The following is a 19,926-nucleotide window of genomic DNA, read 5'->3' on the forward strand; positions in this document are numbered from 1 at the left end:
CATTTTAAAGAAGGCTGACATGAAATCTAGACTCAGCGATTTGTATGGAATCATGAAGGGGTGTGCAACATGCATGTAACATATATTTTATTTTTCTTGAAAAAGTTGTTTGTCTTGCTCGAGGTCATACAGCACCACCTCAATTAGTATTAGGTTCTCTTGGCTTTGGATTTTATAGACATTCTAGTTGGAATAATATTTTTGTTGAGACAGAGACTTAATAATATAACTAGAAATGATGGACATGTAAGAGACATTGGATGTTGTGTCTTTTGAGACAGGTGAGCATGTATGACCATTAGTCAGACCTAAAATAAAACAATGCATCTGCTATAGATGGAGTTATTTAGAGAAAGTGATATTGCTATAAATCCTGATAACAGAAAGGTATTTTTATGTTTATTTTTACTTTTATCTATTTCAAGAAATATTTGAAGCAATACGTTTGATTAAACATGTTTTGGTCAAGGAAATTGGTCAGACTCTGAAATAGGTTTACACACTGGTAGTTGTACTCAGACATGAATAAAGGTAAAATGAATAACATGTCTTTTCTTTTAACTTTAGTTTTGCACCTGGATTCGTTTATTCTTAATATGTAACTTCCTCAGCAGTTGTATGCTACTTTAGCATTTTTTCAATCAAATATACATTTGATTCATAAAGACTGAAGCATATAGTTATATCTTGAATAGTCCCTGGGATATCACATCTTTAGAAACTCCTAGGATCATGCACATAAGCTAAAGTTTCAACAGATTGACTTTTAAGATTTAAGTAAGAGATACTTTCATCATTCTTGAGGGATCTTTAGCTATGTTTAAACATGAGAAATCAACCAAAATATTTAAAATTGATGTTCCTCCTTCTCTTAGCAGGGCATCAGTCTTTCTACGTTGTGCTTAAATGTAAATATGTGTCATGCATAAACTTAACTACAATTTGTAGGATTGTGTTCCTAAACTTCAACATAAGGTATCCAATTTACTACCACTATACAGTGATACTGTTTACAGGGTTCTCAAGGCAAGAATAATGAAGTGGTTTGCCATTCCCTTCTCTTGAGAGTCCCCTTGGACTGCAAGGAGATCCAACCAGTCCATCCTAAAGGAAATCAGTCCTGAATATTCATGGAAGGACTGATACCGAAGCTGAAATTCCAATACTTTAGCCACCTGATGCAAAGAACTGACTCATTTGAAAAGATCCTGATGCTGGGAAAGAATGAAGGCAGAAGAGAAGGGGACCACAGAGGATGAGATGGTTGGATGGCATCACTGACTCAATGGACATGAGTTTGAGTGAACACTGGGAGTTGGTGATGGACAGGGATGCCTGGTGTGCTGCAGTCCAGGGGGTCCCAAAGAGTCAAACACAACTGAGTGACTGAACTGAACTGAACTGAGAGAGTGATAGGACTTCTCTAATGGCTCAGATGGTAAAGAATTGGCCTGCAATGCGGGAGATCTGGATTTGATCCCTGGGTTGGGAAGATCCCCTGAAGAAAGGGAACAGCTAAACATGCCAGTATTCTGGCCTGGAGAATTCTACAGAGTAGCCTAGCAGGCTAACAATCCAAGGGGTAAGGAAGAGTCAGATACTACTGAGCGACTTTCACAAACAGTGATAATCCTAATACATGTTTGCAGAAGACTATTATAGACTGTACTTTTTGAGAAACATAAAGATGAGGATAGGGCTTGAAAGCAAGGAAATTCCCTAGAGAGTAAAAAAAAAACCTGTTGGCTGTGATTTAAAGGCAGAAGAGAGACTGAGAGAAAGGGAGAAAGATAGAGAAATATATTTGATAATTCAGAAGACTGCTAATTAAGTTATAAGCATAAATATTCCTGAAAATGTCACAGGGCTCACAACCCAAAACATGATAAAGGAAAAATCCTAATAACACCTTTAAAATATTTGAACCAGAGATGAACTGAATCTACCAAATGGCACAATAAAACTAAGACTGATAAATTTCAACCACACATAAAAGTGACTCAACCACCTTTAACAGCAGCCTGACAGAGCAAAATGCACACTCTTTTCTAGAGGAAATTTTCAAAGTATAAACTTTAGTTTAAATTTAAAATATATACTTTAGTTTATACTCTTTATTTTAAAATGTAAAGACAAATTCTGGCAAATATATATCTTTTGAGATACAGAAGGAAGTAGGAAAAATAGACCCATAATCAAAAGCAAAAATAACCAATAAAGTCTGATCTTTAGATGGCCCACATGTTAGAATCATCAGGATAAAAAGAGTATAAAATAACTTGATAAGTATATTGAAATATCTAATTGACTAATAAATGAACAGATGGATAATTTCAACAGAGAAGAATAAAAAAAATTTCGATAGAAATATCAGAATTTTAAAAATTTAATAATTTTTAAATATTGAGTTTTTAAAAACTGAGTTCACTTGATGGGCTAAACTTTAAACTGAATCCCGCAGAAAAAAGTGAATTTTGAAGACAGATTAATATAAAAATCTCCTGACCCGAGGCTTGAACAGGTCTCTCGCATTTCAGGCAGATTCTTTACCATCTGAGCAACCAGGAAAGCCTGAAATAAAATATATATACATACAAAAAAAATGATATAAATAGCATGTTCCTATATATGTGTAATGGAAATCCAGGAAAAGGAGAATAACATAGAAGAAACATTTACAGATACAATGGCTGAAAGTTTTCCATAATTAATAAAAGTTATTAATCTACAAATCCTAAAACTTTAATAACACAAAGCAAGATAAATGTAAAGGAGGTCTCATAAGCACATCATAGTTAAAATAATGAAAATCAAAAAAGAAAGAATAAAATTTAACAGCAGCCAGAGAAACAAAGGACAATAGATACCTCATTAACACTGTCATCATTGTGATCATGATAATTGTAAGAAAGGGAATAAAAATTTAAGAAGGAGGGAGAGGAGAAGAGGATAGGGAGAAGGATAATGAGAGGAAAATAAAAAGAAGCATGAAAACTGAAGCATTAAAAAAGCAACATCTATTATATACTATTTATAGGAAGTAATCCTTAACTATAAAGATACATGCTGGATTAAGTAAAAGCATGGAAAGTATATACCATAAAAATGGAAAGAATAAGGTGAGTCTATGTTTATATCAGAGAAAGTGCTCTTTAAGACAAGGAGTACTGCTGGAAAATGGGAAGGAATATTTCATAAATAAGAAGACCAGTCTATAAGGAAGCATACTGAGAAAGAGATTTAGGTACTAGATCTGATAGAGTACCTGATGAACTATTGAAGGGGGTTCGGAACATTGTGAAGGAGACAGGAATCAAGACCATCCCCAAGAAAAAGAAATTCAAAAAAGCAAAATGCCTATCTGAGGAGGCCTTACAAATAGCTGCAAAAATAAGAGAAGTGAAAAGCAAAAGAGAAAAGGAAAGATATACCCATTTGGATGCAGAGTTCAAAGAATAACAAGGAAAGATAAGAAAGATTTCCTCAGTGATCAATGCAAAGAAATAGAGGAAAACAATAGAATGGGAAAGACAAGAGATCTCTTCAAGAAAATTAGAGATACCAAGGGAACATCTCATGCAAAGATGGGCTCGAAAAAGGACAGAAATGGTATGGACCTAACAGAAGCAGAAGATATTAAGAAGAGGTGGCAAGAATACACAGAAGAACTGTACAAAAAAGATCTTCACAACCAAGATTATCACGATGTGATCACTCACATTCACCTAGAGCCAAACATCCTGGAATGTGAAGTAAAGTGGGCCTTAGGAAGCATCACTACGAACAAAGCTAGTGGAGGTGATGGAATTCCAGTGGAACTATTTCAAATCCTGAAAGATGATGCTGTGAAAGTGCTGCATGCAATATGCCAGCAAATTTGGAAAACTCAGCAATGGCCACAGGACTGGAAAAGGTCAGTCTTCATTCCAATCCCAAAGAAAGGCAATGCCAAAGAATGCTCAAACTACCGCACAATTGCACTCATCTCACACGCTAGTAAAGTCATGCTCAAAATTCTCCAAGCCAGGCTTCAGTAATACGTGAACCGTGAACTTCCAGATGTTCAAGCTGGTTTTAGAAAAGGCAGAGGAACCAGAGATCAAATTGCCAATATCCACTGGATTATGAGAAAGCAAGAGAGTTCCAGAAAAAGATCTATTTCTGCTTTATTGACTATGCCAAAGCCTTTGACTGCGTGGATCAAATAAACTGTGGAAAATTCTGAAGGAGATGGCAATACCAGATCACCTGACCTTCCTCTTGAGAAACCTATATGCAGGTCAGGAAGCAACAGTTAGAACTGGACATGGAACAACAGACTTGTTCCAAATAGGAAAAGGAGTACGTCAAGGTTGTATATTGTCACCTTGCTTATTTAACTTATATGCAGAGTACATCATGAGGAACGCTGGGCTGGAAGAAGCACAAGCTGGAATCAAGATTGCCAGGAGAAATATAACCTCAGATATGCAGATAACACCACCCTTAGGGCAGGAAATGAAGAGGAACTAAAGAGCCTCTTGATGAAAGTGAAAGAGGAGAGTGAAAAAGTTGGCTTTAAAGCTCAACATTCAGAAAACAAAGATCATGGCATCTGGTCCCATCACTTCATGGGAAAAAGATGGAGAAACAGTTGCAAATTTTATTTTTTTGGAGCTCCAAAATCACTGCAGATGGTGATTGCAGTCATGAAATTAAAAGACGCTTCCTCCTTGGAAGGAAAGTTATGACCAACCTAGATAGCATATTAAAAAGCAGAGACATTACTTCACCAACCAAGGTCCGTCTAGTCAAGGCTATGGTTTTTCCAGGGGTCATGTATGGATGTGAGAGTTGGACTGTGAAGAAAGCTGAGCTCCAAAGAATTGATGCTTTTGAACTGTGGTTTGGAGAAGACTCTTGAGATTCCCTTGGACTGCAAGGAGATCCAACCAGTCCATCCTAAATGAGATCATCCTGGATGTTCATTGGAAGGAATGATGCTGAAGCTGAACCTCCAATACTTTGGCCACCTGATGTGAATAGCTGACTCATTTGAAAAGACCCTGATGCTGGGCAAGATTGAGGGCAGGAGGAGAAAGGGGCAACAGAGGATGAGATATTTAGAAGGCATCACCTACTCAATGGACATGGGTTTGTGTAGACTCAGGCAGTTGGTGATGGACAGGGAGGCCTGGAGTGTTGCAGTTCATGTGGTAACAAAGAGTCAGACACGACTGAGCGAATGAACTGATCCTGCTAAGGAAGCATAATAATCCTAAATGTCTATGTACCTAATAAGAGACTATACAAATACATCATGGGAAATTTAACAGCATAAAGGGAGGAACAGATAAATTCACAGTCCTAGTGGTAGATTATAACACACTTCTTGTAAGTAGACAAAATCAAATACATGTACAAAAGATTTGAGCCACAATATCAAACAACATGCTTCAAATAAAATTCATGAAAATCTACAACCTGACAACTATAGAAAACACATTTATTTCAAATGCACATGGAACATTCATCAAGATGAACAAAGTGGACCATAAAAGAAGTTTCAGCAAATTTCAAAGCCTTGAAATCAGGCAATGTTTTCTAATAACTTTATTATAATTAGAAATTATTGCCCCCCCAAAAGGGAACTACAGGCCAATATCACTGATGAACATAGATGCAAAAATCCTTAATAAAATTCTAGCAATCAGAATCCAACAACACATTAAAAAGATCATACATCATGACCAAGTGGGCTATATCCCAGGGATGCAAGTATTTTTCAATATCCGCAAATCAATCAATATAATATACCACATGAACAAAATGAAAAATAAAAACCATATGATTGTCTCAACAGATGCAGAGAAAGCCTTTGACAAAATTCAACATCCATTTATGATCAAAACCCTCCAGAAGGCGGGAATAGAAGGAACATTCCTCAACATAATAAAAGCTATATATGACAAACCCACAGCAAACATTATCCTCAATGGTGAAAAATTGAAAGCGTTTCCCCTAAAGTCAGGAACAAGACAAGGGTACCCACTCTCACCACTACTATTCAACATAGTTTTGGAAGCTTTGGCCACAGCAATCACAGCAGAAAAAGACATAAAAGGAATCCAAATTGGAAAAGAAGAAGTAAAACTCTCACTGTTTGCAGATGACATGATCCTCTATACAGAAAACCCTAAAGACTCTACCAGAAAATTACTAGAGCTAATCAGTGAATATAGTAAAGTGCAGGATATAAAATCAACACGCAGAAATCCCTTGCATTCCTATACTCTAATAATGAGAAAATAGAAAGACAAATTAATGAAACAATTCCATTCACTGTTGCAACGAAAAGAATAAAATACTTAGGAATATATCTACCTAAAGAAACAAAAGACCTATATATAGAAAACTATAAAACACTGGTGAAAGAAATTAGAGAGGACACTAATAGATGGAGAAATATACCATGTTCATGGACTGGAAGAATAAATATTGTGAAAATGAATATATTACCCAAAGTAATTTATAAATTCAATGTAATCCTCATCAAGCTACCAACGGTGTTTTTCACAGAGGTAGAACAAATAATTTCACAATTTGTATGGAAATACAGAAAACTTCAAATAGCCAAAGCAATCTTGAGAAAGAAGAATGGAACTGGGGGAATCAACCTGCCGGACTTCAGGCTCTACTACAAAGCCACAGTCATCAAGACAGTATACTGGCATAAAGACAGAAATATAGATCAATGGAACAAAACAGAAAGCCCAGAGATAAATCCATGCACCTTATCTTTGACAAGGGAGGCAAGGATAGTCAATGGAGAAAAGACAATCTCTTTAACAAGTGGTGCTGGGAAAACTGGTCAACCACTTGTAAAAGGATGAAACTAGAACACTCCCTAACACCATACACAAAAATTAACTCAAAATGGATTAAAGATCTAAATGTAAGACCAGAAACTATAAAACTCCTAGAAGAGAACATAGGCAAAACACTCTCCGACATAAATCACAGCAGGATCCTCCATGACTCACCTCCCAGAATATTGGAAATAAAAGCAAAAATAAACAAATGGGACCTAATTAAAATTAAAAACTTCTGCACAGCAAAGGAAACTATAAGCAAGGTGAAAAGACAGTCTTCAGAATGGGAGAAAATAATAGCAAATGAAGCAACTGACAAAGGATTAATCTCAAAAACATACAAGCAACTCCTGCTGCAGCTCAATTCCAGAAAAATAAACGACCCAATCAAAAAATGGGCCAAAGAACTAAACAGACATTTCTCCAAGGAAGACATACAGATGGCTAATAAACATATGAAAAGATGCTCAACATCACTCATAATCAGAGAAGTGCAACTCAAAACCACAATGAGGTACCATTACATGCCAGTCAGAATGGCTGCTATCCAAACGTCTACAAGCAATAAATGCTGGAGAGGGTGTGGAGAATAGGGAACCCTCTTACACTGTTGGTGGGAATGCAAACTAGTACAACCACTATGGAGAACAGTGTGGAGATTCCTTAAGAAACTGGAAATAGAAGTGCCATACGACCCAGCAATCACACTCCTGGGCATACACACTGAGGAAACAAGAACTGAGAGACACATGTACTCCAATGTTCATTGCAGCCCTGTTTATAATAGCCAGGACATGGAAGCAACCTAGATTTCAATCTGCAGACGAATGGATAAGAAAGCTTTGGTACATATACACAATGGAGTATTACTCAGCCATTAAAAAGAATGCATTTGAATCAGTTCTAATGAGGTGGATGAAACTGGAGCCTATTATACAGAGTGAAGTCAGCCAGAAAGAAAAACACCAATACAGTATACTAACGCATATATATGGAATTTAGAAAGATGATAACGATAACCCTGTATATGAGACAGCAAAAGAGACACAGATATATAGAACAGTCTTTTGGACTCTGTGGGAGAGGGCGAGGGTGGGATGATTTGGGAGAATGGCATTGAAACATGTATATTATCATATGTGAAACGAATCGCCAGTCCAAGTTTGGTGCATGATACAGGATGCTCGGGGCTGGTGTACTGGGATGAACCAGAGGGATGGGATGGGGAGGGAAATGGGAGGGGGTTCAAGATGGGGAACATATGTACACACAGGGCAGATTCAGGTCAATGTATGGCAAAACCAATACAATAATGTAATTAGCCTCCAATTAAAATAAATAAATTTTAAATAAAAGAAAAAGAAATTACTAAGAATGTTATTGAAACAATATAAAAATATTGAAAATTAATAAACATACTTCTACATTTGTCATGAACTAAGAAAGAAATCACAAGGAAAATTCGAATGTTTCAGACTGTAAAAAGATTAAAACACAAAATTTGAAAATTTATTTGACGTTGTTAAAACAGATGTCAGTCAAGTTAGTCTACTATAACAAAATACCATAGGCTAGACTTTTACAAACAACAAACATTTGTTCCTTACAGTTATCGAAGCAGGCAGCCCCAAGATCAAAGTTCTGATCTTTTCGCTGTGTCTTACAGGATCTCTTTGGGTTCTTTTTATAAGAACATTAATCCCATTTATGAGGGCTCCATACTCATGGCCTAATCACTTTTCAAAAGTCCTGATGGACTCTATGAAGAATGAAAAATTTTACTGATAGCTGGTACAGATCTCTTAAAGAACAGAAAGTGACAATATTCTAATTATTTCGGAGGTAATTTGATCTTCAGAGACACTATTAGGGATTACCATTGACTTTTTTTCCAAAATAATTTTAATATTGTCATGTATAATCTTTTCAATAATAAGGAACTAATTCAACTCAGTCTAAAGAACATGCAAAAAATACATTTTGTCCAGTTCAATTCTGTATTTTAAGAAATTATTGGTTAATAAAGTTGTAATCAAGTATATATTCGAAAAGAATTTTAGATTTGGAGATTTATATATTTGAGCTTCCCTTGTGGCTCAGACGGTAAATAATTCATCTACAATGCAGATACCCAGGTTAGATCCCTGATTAAGAAAGATCCCCTGGCTAAGGTAATGAACACCCACTCTAGTCTTCTTGCCTGGAGAATCCCAGAGACTTTGGAGCCTGCTGGGCTAAAGTTCACGGGTTCACAAAGAGTTAGACACAACTGAGTGACTGAAGCCAGGACTGCGACTCAGAAAGCCAAAAGAGATTAAAGGCAGAAATGTGTCTAAACCAGCCACAGAAACATGGGGAAAAAACCCACATAGTACCCTGCAAAATGCAGCTGCACTGCTTGTTTCTGGACCTTCTGGCGGTGGTTTTTAGTTTCCGTGTGTAGATGCTTCAGCCACTAAGTGTGTGAAAAGGTGCTGAAAAACTCATGATATATTATTCCAGTCTTCACTAGTCTCTTTTTTTTTCCATAACACTCTTAGAAATCATTACAAGGTTAAGATATAAAATTGTGTATGTCTTAGATAATATAATTACATACTTAAAATATATTTGTACAAGATCTCAGAGATAATACAGTGCAGGACTTTTTAACCTTTTTGTCTTTTGTTTTAGACTCCTTCAGAAGTCTGGTGAACTCTGTAGACCATTTTTCAAAATAATGTTTTTATATGCACAAAATATAATATATAGTATTACAAAGAAATCAATAGTATTAAAATACGATTGCTAAAATATTTTGAAAATGAATAATTTGTGATACAGTAATATGTTTTTTAATATATTAACATTCCATATAAAGAATAAAATAATATTATCTCAAAATATTTTCAGCTATATGCAGTATCTATACTGTGATATGAAAATATCTGTGACTGATTCCTCATGGTGTCCAATTCACAGGTGCCACTAATAGTTTTATCTATCTATATTCATAATGGAAGGACAGTACTAGATTTCTATTGAAGTTGGTGAAGGATCCCAGACTTAGCACCCTAAACTAGTGAAATTTTTAAAAGAGTAGCTGGACAAAAGAACAGCTTGCCCAATATCATATCTTAGTGGAAAGCATTGGAATTAACAGAAATCACATCTATTCCCACCAAAAGCCAGGATTCTTAATATCACACTCTGCTAATTCATGAGCTTTCATTTTAAGATCATCACAAATGTTAGTGCGTACATTGCAAGCATATCTTCATAAATTCTCAGAAAATATCCTGTAAATGAGGATTTATTACACTGAGCTCACCTCTGTCTTATAAATTATTACCTTACACCAGAATGATCTGTATGTCAATCTATCACCTCCAATAGCCAGTAAAGTCTTATAGAAAAATCACTGTGAGATATTTATCTCATTATCCCTGAGTCTTTGTATAAGACTTTGTGGTATATTGGAACCGAATGTAATTTACTAATTTGTTTATTAAGTCACTGTACTTCAAAGTTTTTGTTTCATGGGGCATATTTTTGTTTTCTCACTGAACTGAAAGCTCTGGTGACAGACAGTTTTCACAGACTTCTATATTCTCAAAAGTTCTTAGCACAATGCCATGCACACTTAATAAAGATTTCTACAGAGAAAAATTAAGTATTTTTGAGAAGGGATGATAATATAATGATTAAGATAAATTAAAACCTATATGTTAAATGTTTCTCAAAATATTATAGAAAAATAAATATGAAAATTTACATTAATAATCACCTTTACATATTTTATATGTTTAATGTATAATTAAAATATGATATTTTAAACTTTTATATGAACACATTGATTTGGAAAGCTCAATACTTTTAATTATTCTCCAAACAGGTAACTTAGACAAAGAGCATTACTAGTCTAGCCCTTGCCAAAGAATCTCCAACTGTGTTTTAAAGGGTGGTATTTCAGAAATAAAAGGACATACATGTTGGGATATTTAAGACATGAACTTAATTTGAATTTTCCACCAACCATATTTTTTTCACATCTGCTATATTTCGATGTCATCTAATTTCACAGAAGTCTTACTTTCATTACCGTCTGAGCGGAATTAGCTTCTTCACAGGTATGATTACTTATCCTGTTGTGGTGAGTGGTTTTATCTTTCTATCATGCTGCTAGCCATCTGAGTTAACTCCCTGAGATCCAGCTCTTGCTATCTCAAGTCAGCTCGAGATCCAAAATAATGCACAAAGATAACAACATCTGCACCATTAACATGGATAACATGTTCTAATCCTACTAACAACTTTCCTTGACAATTTTTAATACATTTTCTAAGTAACTTTCTAAAAGTTAATTTCCATTTGAGACATGATAGTAATTGGAGATTATAAACGATCAGATAGTCTTTGTCTGTTTTTCTGTCTTGCTGATTGTCTTTAAAATCAAGGTTTCATTATCTCAGTATACTAATTAACTTACTTACCATCCAAGTCTTTGGGTTTTACTATATTTGATGGTGGAAATCATATTTTATTAAAATTCTTTATATTATTTCTAATTGAAATTTAAATTGGCAAATTTCAAATGTAATACCAACTCTTGAAAGGAAAGGGTCATGAGATACTGGTATGAGGGTATTTGATGTAATTTTGAATTTGTCCCAGTGATTTAACAGTTAGAATGATACTTTTAAATTTTCACTGTGTTACAGGATCTTTTTAATTGGTGAAGAATGAGAAGTATTACTATTCCGCTGCTAGTTTTCTCTCCTTCCTTCCTTTTCTTTTTCTTTCTCACCCTCTCTTTCATTCTCTCATTATTTCCCTCTCTATCAAACATTCACAACATAGCAACAGTAATAATGATAATAAATTCACAGAATTATTTTCAAATGTCACCTTATTACATTTGTATAACAATCTTGTGTAGTAGGTATTCTTGCTGTCTGTTTTTAAAAGAAATATCCCAGAGGATAATTGCCTTTCCTTATTCATTCAGCTCTGATTCTTACATTAATAAAAAGTTTGGTCACTAAAAACTAAATTGCTTCAGTTTCAAATGTAATTTGAACTTTAAATAAAGCAACTAATCATTAGGATAAATATTAGTACTCATTATCATGGGGTAAAATACATAATTCATGCAATTTATCAATGTACTACATAAAATTTCCCCCAGAATCAATTTTAAATTGATTTTAATTTTAATTCATATCCTGATTTCTTTTTTAAGTTACTGTAGAAGGCAGAGCGACACCATTATGCTATTATGATACCCATATGCTACAGAAGTGAAACTGAGATAATTCAATGAACAATGATTGGGTTTACCTACATAATTTCCTTGTACACATTAGGTAAGAAACCTGCAATCAAGTTAAAATTGAATTGTATAAAATTATAAATTCTTACATGCTAGAACTGCAACTTTCCTTATCTTACTATCACTCTGCTAGCCTGAGTTGATTCCCTCAAATTCTTTTTTAAAAAGTCCTCCCCCAGTTGTTTTAAAAGGAAAATGATCTCTCATATCAGACTCAGAAGTGAAAGGAATCTACTTCAAATTAAAAATCCACTTCAAATTAAGCAAAAAATCTGATTTGTTTGTTGCATAAATATTATTTTCAATCTTTTATTAAAGAAATATGCAAAATTGAAAATTGCCTTGGAGCTGGCAAATATTGATTACACATTTTCTAATATTAATGTTTGAATTGAAATAGTATAAAATTATTTGAACAAAAAAAAAGAAAGAACTTTCACTCTTTCCTTTAATGTTTAAAATTCAAAATGGGCTACTTATTGGTTAAGAGAAATCAAGGCATTGATAAAGTTAGAATATTTGTTTTGAAATGTATATGTGTATCTATTGCAATAATAAATCAGCAGGTCAAGCAGTGCTTGATATTATTAAACTAAAAACTGCTCTCATAGGTAGATACTTACATTGACATCAAACAAACTTACTTTACATTGAATTTTAACATTATCTTTCACTACAATATTTATTTATTTAAAAAGTATTTATTGGCAGCTGACTACATGGTCTACAATTTCTTAGGTGCTGAGGGTAAAAATCAACAACACAGACAGTTCTATTCGGTTTACCTCAGAGTTTAGATTAGGATGGGTAAAATACATGTCAGAAAATGAGAAGTGCTCTGAAGAAAGATTAAGCAGAGAAGTGGGTTCAGTTCAGTCGCTCAGTCGTGTCCGACTCTCCGTGACCGCATGAATCACAGCACGCTGGAGCGGCTGTGAAGAGATTTTCCACGACCAAGGTAAGAGAAACCCAAATAAGACGGTAGGTATTGCGAGGGGGCATCAGAGGGCAGACAAACTGAAATCATAATCACAGGAAACTAGCCGATCTGATCACATGGACCACAGCCGAATGTGGTCCACTGGAGAAGGGAATGGCAAGCCACTTCGGTATACTTGCCTTGAGAACCCCATGAACGGTAACAAAGGGCAAAATGATAGGATACTGAATGAGGAATTCCCCAGGTCGGTAGGTGCCCAGTATGCTACTGGAGATCAGTGGAGAAATAACTATAGAAGGAATAAAGGGATGGAGCAAAAGCAAAACCAGTACCCAGTTGTGGATGTGACCAGTGATAGAAGCAAGGTCCGGTGCTGTAAAGAGCAATATTGCATAGGAACCTGGAATGTTAGGTCCATGAATCAAGGCAAATTGGAAGTGGTCAAACAGGAGATGGCAAGAGTGAACGTCGACATTCTAGGAATCAGTGAATTAAAATGGACTGGAATGGGTGAATTTAACTCGGATGACCATTATATCTACTACTGTGGGCAGGAATCCCTTAGAAGAAATGCCGTAGCCATCATGGTCAACAAAAGAGTCCGAAATGCAGTACTTGGATGCAATCTTAAAAATGACAGAATGATTTCTGTTCGTTTCCAAGGAAGACCATTCAATATTACAGTAATCCAGTCCTATGCCCCAACCAGTAATGCTGAAGAAGCCGAAGTTAATCGGTTCTATGAAGACCTACAAGACCTTTTAGAACTAACACCCAAAACAGATGTCCTTTTCATTATAGGGGACTAGAATGCAAAAGTAGGAAGTCAAGAAACACCTGGAGTAACAGGCAAATTTGGCCTTGGAGCATGGAATGAAGCAGGGCAAAGGCTAATAGAGTTTTGTCAAGAGAATGCACTGGTCATAGCAAACACCCTCTTCCAGCAACACAAGAGAAGACTCTACACATGGACATCACCAGATGGTCAACACCGAAATCAGATTGATTATATTCTTTGCAACCAAAGATGGAGAAGCTGTATACAGTTAGCGAAAACAAGACCAGGAGCTGACTGTGGCTCAGATCATGAACTCCTTATTGCGAAGTTCAGACTTAAATTGAAGAAAGTAGGGAAAACCACTAGACCATTCAGATATGACCTCAATCAAATCCCTTATGATTATACAGTGGAAGTGAGAAATAGATTTAAGGGACTAGATCTGATTGATAGAGTGCCTGATGAACTCTGGACGGAGGTTCGTGACATTGTACAGGAGACAGGGACCAAGACCATCCCCATGGAAAAGGAATGCAAAAGAGCGAAATGGCTGTCTGAGGAGGCCTTACAAATAGCTGTGAAAAGAAGAGAGGCGAAAAGCAAAGGAGAAAAGGAAAGATATAAGCATCTGAATGCAGAGTTCCAAAGAATAGCAAGGAGAGATAAGAAAGACTTCCTCAGTGATCAATGCAAAGAAATAGAGAAAAACAACAGAATAGGAAAAACAAGAGACCTCTTCAAGAAAATTAGAGATTCCAAGGGAACATTTCATGCAAGATAGGCTCGATAAAGGACAGAAATGGTATGGACCTAACAGAAGCAGAAGATATTAAGATGAGGTGGCAGGAATACACAGAAGAACTGTACAAAAAAGATCTTCACGACCAAGATAGTCACAATAACGTGATCACTGACCTAGAGCCAGACATCTTGGAATGTGAAGTCAAGTGGGCCTTAGAAAGCATCACTACGAACAAAGCTAGTGGAGGTGATGGAATTCCAGTTGAGCTATTTCAAGTCTTGAAAGATGATGCTGTGAAAGTGCTGCACTCAATATGCCAGCAGATTTGGAAAACTCAGCAGTGGCCACAGGACTGGAAGAGGTCAGTCTTCATTCCAATCCCAAAGAAAGGCAATGCCAAAGAATGCTCAAACTACCACACAATTGCACTCATCTCACACGCTAGTAAAGTCATGCTCAAAATTCTCCAAGCCAGGCTTCAGCAGTATGTAAACCGTGAACTCCCAGATGTTCAAGCAGTTTTAGAAAAGGCAGAGGCACCAGAGATCAAATTGCCAACATCCGCTGGATCATGGAGAAAGCAAGAGAGTTTCAGAAAAACATCTATTTCTGCTTCATTGACTATGCCAAAGCCTTTGACTGTGTGGATCACAATAAACTGTGGAACATTCTGAAAGAGATGGGAATCCCAGACCACCTGACCTGCCTCTTGAGAAACCTGTATGCAGGTCAGGAAGCAACAGTTAGAACTGGACATGGAACAACAGACTGGTTCCAAATAGAGAAGTGGGTTAAGGGATGCTAATACAGCAGAGTACAATTTTTAATAAGGTGGTTAAGGATGTGAAAATTATTAAGGTTAAGGATGTGAATCATTATTGTGAAAATTGTGAAAGTGACTTTTGAGCAGAAACTTAGCAAGATGAGTGAGCACCCAAGTGCACTTAGTGCCCACTAGGTACAGGAAACAGCAAGCGAAGTGGCCTTGAGGCAAAGACATGCTCTGTCAGGACGGTGTGGCTGAAACAGAGTGTGCATGGTAGAAAGAGGAGTTCAAACAATTGGAAGGTGAGAAAATGATGTTGTGGACTACCATATGGACCAATTTTTCTCTGAGTACGATGGGAAGCTATCAGAAACTCTTGTGTGATTTTTATATTTAAAAGATTTGGATGGATTTAGTATTAATTTAGTGGTATGTGTGGACAAATGGAGGTAAGTGAACAGGCAAAAGCAGGGAGACCAGTTAAAAGGCTCTTCCAAAAGTACACAAGGAATATGAAAGTGGTTTTTGCTAAAGTGATAGTGGTTGAGGTGCTGTGAAGTAAATTTTAGGTAGACTTTGAATATCAACAGGATTTAACTATAGATTGCCTATTACTAGAGATTGGATATGGGATGTGAGGAAAATGTATGGAACAATGGGAAAAATGGAATTGCTATTTGTTAGCAAGAGTGGAAGTTAGCAGGATTTCAGGGGTGTATTAAGAATTTGGTTTAGGGCCAATGAAGTTTGAGATGATAATTAGGTATCAAACAGAGATGTTGATTAGAGAGTTGGGTAACTAACTGTGTCTGGAAGCCAAATAACAGGTCCAAGCTAAATATGTGAATTAGGAAGTCATGTGCCTGGAGTCACGAGACAGATGAAAAGTGAAAAGTGAAAGTGAAGTCTCTCAGTCGTGTCCGACTCTTTGCAACCCCATGGACTGTAGCCTACAACGTTCCTCCATCCATGGGATTTTCTAGGCAAGAATACTGGAGTGGGTTGCCATTTCCTTCTCCAGAGGATATTCCTGACCCAGGGATAAAACATGGATCTCCCACATTGTAGGCAGATGCTTTACCATCTGAGCCACCAGGGAAGTAAAGTCATAAGACCAGATGAAAGCACTTTGCAAAGGAATGTAGACAGAGAAGAGAGGAGGATCATGAGTTGAACTTTGAAGGCTTTTAGACTTGAAAGTTTGAAGAAATGAGGAAAATCAAGGAAAGGTTTAAAAGGAGTGGTCAGTGTGATTAAGAAGGAACCAGGACTCCTGTGACCTGGAAGCTGACAGAAGACATTTCAAGGAGAATGAACAGCTGTGTCTAGGTCAGATAATGGGACTATAGTCAGATATACGACTATAGCTTTTACAAATGTGGAGATGAGCAGTTTGATAGAGTGTTATGTATGAGTTATCAAGAGGCAAGATTTTGGAGATAAAAATATGAATAACTATATAAAGGAATATTGTTGTTAATGGAAACAAGGAATGGGATAGTAGTGGAAAAAAAGATGTGCAGTCAAGAGAATTTATTAGGATACTACAACATATGTTTACAGAAGTAACCCAATAAAGAAGGTAACAATTATGATAAAGGATGGAGATAAGAGAATCACTTGAATGATGTCCTTGAGTAGGCAAGGAGGAGAAGGATGCTCTGGGGGAAGACTGACCTTAGAACATACAATTCATATTTAATATATATCACATTATACTGGTGACTAATGCTTGTTTAAAATCAACTTCATGAACATTTAAAATTTCAGATTCCAAAGAACCAGGTCTTATGAAAATCATACAGAAATGAGTATTTTTATTTTCCTTATTTTATAGATATGAAAAACTATAGGTAAAAGCAGGAAGCCACTATTGTCACAAAATATGCTGCAAAAATTTAATTTTAATTAAAAATGGACTGAGATGCTCACTCATCTTGCTAAGTTTCTGCTCAAAAGTCAGTTTCACAATAATATCATCCTTGACCACTTATTTGAAATTGCTCACTGTTATATTAGCATCCTTTAACCTACTAATCTGCTTATTTTTTCTTCAGAGCACATTTCAATGGATTTTAATTAGAAATGGACTGAGATCAGCCTTCAATCCAGATCATAGAGTACTCTAATCCCTCCAGGGATGATATTGTTTCCAAACTTAGCTGTACATGAGAATCACTTTAAGATTTCATTTTGCTTTATTTTGAAAAATAATCTTTTTTTTAAAACTTTTGGATATTCTCATTCTGTAGATTTGGGGAGGAAATGGATCATCTATGCTTTAAAGTAAGGCATCACAGTTGTTTCCAGTGTAGCATCACTGTAGAGTCAGACCTGTAGACTGTATCAAATAGTTTTCTACATAAAGATGTTCTCTGCAAGCTGGATGTGTTTTCTACAATCCTTATTACTAACTCGGTCTTAACCCTTAAATTCTACAGAACTTTTCTGATGAATTAGATATGAGCAACTTTAAGAATTATTTGCATACAGCAGACAGATATAATTCTTAGAGCAAAATTAAACTTCCTTGGTCCTTTCCCCAACTAAAATCACACTCATATTCTGGCTATTTCAATTTATAAATCTGATTAATATGTTAGTAGGGGATTTAACTAAAAACTTAGACGTTTTGTGTTAGTGTAGGTTCTCTGATAAGCAGAAACCAAGATGAAATTAAATGGCAATACATGTATTAGAGAAAATACCTTGTGAAGGATATAATGGAGAAGGAGTCAAGAGAGGCTGAGAGAGCCACTGGACCACCTTATATGTCAGACCCAGTGTGAAAAAGAAGGAAGAGAGGAGTTTTCATGCAAGCATCATAGACTACAGAGCAGTTCCAAGAAAATTTTGGCAAAGCCACTAAAGAATATTTAAGTCAAAATCTTCCAATAAAGACCAACTCCTCCAGGAGCGGGCCTGCACTAACATCTCCACCTGGCTCAGCCTTTGAGAGCAACCATGGGAATTGTGGCCTTTACATAAACATTGCTATAGGTTTTGGAGTTTGCTGATGGAACCCTGAATCATTACACTTTCTGCAGTTGCAGATTTGAGGGGCACATTCTTGTGATCACCACACATTTACTTTCTAACAATGTATACATGTCTGAGCTTGTGTTATTTACTCATCCACTGTTGCTGATTCAGGTTAAAACTTTGCTTCCAGTAACTGTAGAGGCTGAAAGTTACCCCAAATTCAACTCTAAGAACGGGACCAGAGAACCTAATATTCTCTTTCTTCATACTACCATTTAAGTTCAAACACATATATTATCATATGTGAAACGAATCGCCAGTCCAAATTTGATCATGACACAAGATGCTCGGGGCTGGTGTTCTGGGATGAACCAGAGGGATGGGATGGGGAGGGAGGTGGGAGGGGGGTTCAGATGGGGAACATATGTACACCCAAGGCAGACCCATGTGTATGGCAAAAACAATACAATAATGTAAAGTAATTAGCCTCCAATTAAAATAAATAAATAAAATAAATAAAATACATTTTTAATGTCTAGGTTTTCTATTTCTCCCTAGCATTTTTAGAGTGAACATACAGATACACACACACTCAGTCATATCCAACTCTTTGCATTCCAAGGACTGTAGCTTGCCAGGCTCCTCTGTCCATGGAATTCTCCAGGCAAGAATATTGGTGTTGGTAGCCATTCCCTTCTCCCAGGGATTTTCCCGACCCAGGGATCAAACCTAGATTTCCTACATTACAGGTGGATTCTTTACTATCTGCACCACCATAAAAACCATAGGGAAAACAGAATTTACTCGTGTCTGTATAAAAAGAAGGCACCTTTCCCAAAAGGCACATTGAAAAAGACTGAGAAGCTGCCAGTCCTGAGGCTGTGTGAACCGAACTGTCCTTCAGACAGTACTGATTCCTCTCATTCCTCAACCTTACCAGCTAATGGAGTATGCTCCTCCAAATGGCAAGATTTATTCATGCAATGACTTCATAGAAAAATGTACAATAAGCAAAGCAGTTTTTTTAGGATGATGAATTCTTTATGCTCTGTTTGTGAAGGGATTGGTGTTTACTCCCAGTTATCTCCACACTTTCAATTCGATTTAAGATTACCAGGTGTCTGTCCCTCCTATGGAAGAGATCTAGGATATTGGAAAGGGATAAGAATATTCCTGAAGTTATATTCCTTTGCGTTAACTACAAACCTGGCTGGTTCTGGAGATAGAAAGATAAATATGCATGGTTTCAAGTGTCAGGCTCACAGACTATTTGGTGATTTAAAGAATTTTTATTCTGGAAGGTAGATTCAGTTCAGTTCAGTTCAGTCACTCAGTCGTGTCCGACTCTCCGCGACCCCATGAATCACAGCACGCCAGGCCTCCCTGTCCATCACCAACTCCCGGAGTTCACTCAAACTCATGTCCACAGAGTCGGTGATGCCATCCACCCATCTCATTCTCTGTCATCCCCTTCTCCTCCCGCCCCCAACCTTTCCCAGCATCAGAGTCTTTTCCAGTGAGTCAACTTGCAGAATGAGGTGGCCAAAGTATTGCAG

The sequence above is a fragment of the Moschus berezovskii genome, chromosome 11, assembly GCF_049115385.1.
Source record: "Moschus berezovskii isolate FMDL1 chromosome 11, NW_MosBer_1.0, whole genome shotgun sequence".
Taxonomy (NCBI): Eukaryota; Metazoa; Chordata; class Mammalia; order Artiodactyla; family Moschidae; genus Moschus; species Moschus berezovskii.